Here is a 3,131-nt window from a genome sequence, read left to right as displayed (position 1 = left end):
AGGAACCCGACTTTTGTGTACAATAAACCCTCCATATCCATGAGTTCCATATCTGTGGATTCAAGCAAGTGCAAATTAGAAATATTTGGAAAAAAAAAAAACACTACAATAAAAACGATATGAATAAAAAATGATATAACAACTATATACCTAGCATTTACATTGTATTGTGTATTATAAATAGTCTAGAGATGATTTAAAGTATATGGGAGGATGTGCATATGTTATATGCAAATATTAATCCATTTTATATCAAGGACTTGAGCATCTTCAGATTTGGTATTCACAGGGGTCCTGCAAGAAATTCCTCATGGATATGGGGGCATGACTGTATACACACCCGAGCCTTGACATACAGATAAATGTTGTGGTTTTTAAAATTTTTTTTTATTTTTTATTTTTGTAGTTAGCTATTTAATGAGGTTCTTAAGACATTTAGAACACCAATTTGTGAGGATAAATTCCATTTGTCATGGCAAACACAGATTGCAGGTAGCCCTGGAGCTGAGGAACAGCTTTGATTTTTGGTAGAATTTGTCAGTCCACAGCTTTCTGATCAATCTTGCGCTGCTCTGTAATCTCATATTTCTGTTTCTGTGTCAAAGATCTCACCTTCCTGGTGTCTGGGCTTCCGCAGCTGCTGCTTCTTGAAGTAAGCATCAGTAAGATGTTTTGGGATTTTGACATTGCTGATATCGATTTTGGTTGAGGTGGCAATGACAAATTTCTGGTGTGTTCTTCGTAGAGGAACTCGATTGAGGACCAGAAGTCCAGTCACAAGTAACAAGCCACTAGCCAGCTGCTTCAGGAAAACCACCCTCTTGCCCCTGTGGCGTCCAGTGAGGACGATCAGAATGGTCCCCGGGGGAATGCTGGCTCGCAGTTTTCTCACATGCAGACTGAAGGGTTTTTTGCCATGGCTCAACAGCTTCGAGGCACATCTTCAGTAGGATAATATCTAGGCATTTTGCGAAGTTTAACCACCCGGGTACTGCCGTTCTTGTCACCACCAACTGGTTTTGTAAGAGTTGCAAGAACTTTCTCCTTTTTCTTTTCAACCTTGGATTTAGTGGCTGAGTGCTTCCTCTTGTACATGGCCTTTCTGGAATACATGGCAGATCGGGAATACCTGCCAATTCCTCTGACAAGGACAGGGTTGCAGCTGCAATGGGGCTTCCCCTTCTTGGGCTTCTTAGCCTTGATGTTACCCTTTTTCACCTTGCCACCAGCATCAGCCTTCTCGGCTTTGGGTTTCTTCTCTTTAGTATCTGGCTTCTCGACTTTTTCACCCGCCATCTTGCAAGATGGGAAAGAGAACTAAGGTCTCGGCTTCCGGTCTATCTTTTTTTTTTTTAAATTACTTTTTTTGAGACGGAGTCTTGCTCTGTCGCCCAGGCTGGAGTGCAGTGGCGAGATCTCTGCTCACTGCAAGCTCTGCCTCCCAGGTTCACGCCATTCTCCTGCCTCAGCCTCCCTAGTAGCTGGGACTGCAGGCGCCCGCCACCACACCCGGCTAATTTTTTTGTATTTTTAGTAGAGACGGGGTTTCACCATGTCAGCCAGGATGGTCTTGATCTCCTGAACTCGTGATCCGCCCGCCTCAGCCTCCCAAAGTGCTGGGATTACAGGCTTGAGCCACGGCGCCTGGCCGTGTTTTTTACAATAGTTGTATTCTTTACAGTAGTTACCTAGCAAAGCTATACACTCCACTAATGCTGAAAATGTTTTTTTCAGATTGTCAGTAGAGCCCTTAGTACCTTTCTCTGAATATCTCTAGTTATAGTAAATATTTATTCTTTAGGAGTTAATTGAATGTCTGAAAACAGTTGTATATTCAAAGAATAAAGAGAATGACTAAGTTGGATAATGTGAATAACCCGTATAGGGTTCCAAAACATTTTGATAAAGGGCAATGGATTGGATTTTCTTAATTTTTTTGAGGTCAAACATATAGAGAAAGGTCTAAAGCATTTCTTCTCTGGCAGTGTTGCTAGAATATACATATCATCTTAGAGGTATATTTTGGAAGAGGATCCGAGGCCTTCAACTACCTGGCCCTGGTGTACTTCCCCAATCTTTCCTCCCTCTTCTCCTCTACATATACTGTATACTCAGGTAATACCTGCTTTCCTAGCATAGCCTGTCTGAGTTTTCCTTTGCAGTGCTTCTCAAACTTTACTGCATCTACAATCAGCCGGGGATCTTGTTTTAAATGCAGGCCTGAATGAGTAGCTCAGGGGTGGGTCCCAAGTTTCTACTTTTCTAACAAGCTCCCAGGGACCCCACTTCGAGTAGCATGATTTCAAGGCTCAGCTCAAAATATTCCTGAATTGTTTTTGGATAAACAAGAGCTCCCTTCTTCTATCAGTGGTTCCCAAACCTGTCTGCACACTAAAATCCCCTGGGGAGCTTCAAAACCTGCTGGTCCCCTCCCAGAGATTGTGGTTGAATTTTTAAAAGATTTTCAGGAGATTTCAATATGCAGACAAGTTTAGGAATCTAAATACTCACAGTGCCTCCCATGCCTCATTATGTTTTCATTATGGCTATTATTAGTTTGTTGGCCTATTTTGTCTTTGGTTTTGTCTAATTTGTGCTGCCAGGTCACTGACGTTCTCATGGTGTTTTACAAACCTAGTACTTAATAGGTGTTTGCTGAATATGTAAAAAATTAAAAATAAACAAAAATGAAAATGAATATGTAAAAGATATTACCCTCATCATCAGTCCCAGTAGAGTAGGGCCTCTCATAAAGCCTTTTACCAAAAATAACTTGTCTGACTTATTCATATTAGACTTGTAGAAACTGCTGTTCTTTACACATTCAACCTTTTCATCTTTGCCCTACAAGTGCCATCAAGAAACTTTTCTGTTTCGGTTTTTATTTTGCATGGTTGAGTTTTCTTTTGCTACTCTAGGATTACTAAGGAATTCAGCACAGCCCAGGGATCCAGGGACACCTGCCTGCCACCCACTAGAATTCCAGTACAGCAAGATTAGGGACTACCTCAAGCTTGTGCCCTGGCCCTCTTCCACAGGAGGTTCATCCTGCATGAACCTGGAGCAATAGAAGGTGGCCTGTTACCCCGTCTCTGAAGGGTCTATCCCGGAGCTACATATCCCTGAAAAGA

At 42.0% G+C, this 3,131-nt stretch overlaps 1 pseudogene; it reads right to left on the bottom strand.

The window, feature by feature from the left end:
• Nucleotides 1-420: 420 nt before the first annotated feature.
• On the bottom strand, nucleotides 421-1,329 carry LOC105471127 (large ribosomal subunit protein eL6 pseudogene; annotated as a pseudogene).
• Nucleotides 1,330-3,131: the final 1,802 nt, after the last annotated feature.

Source organism: Macaca nemestrina, chromosome 6, assembly GCF_043159975.1.
Source record: "Macaca nemestrina isolate mMacNem1 chromosome 6, mMacNem.hap1, whole genome shotgun sequence".
Taxonomy (NCBI): domain Eukaryota; kingdom Metazoa; phylum Chordata; class Mammalia; order Primates; family Cercopithecidae; genus Macaca; species Macaca nemestrina.
Note: the sequence above shows the minus strand (reverse complement) of the source record. Positions and strands in the feature narration are given on the sequence as shown.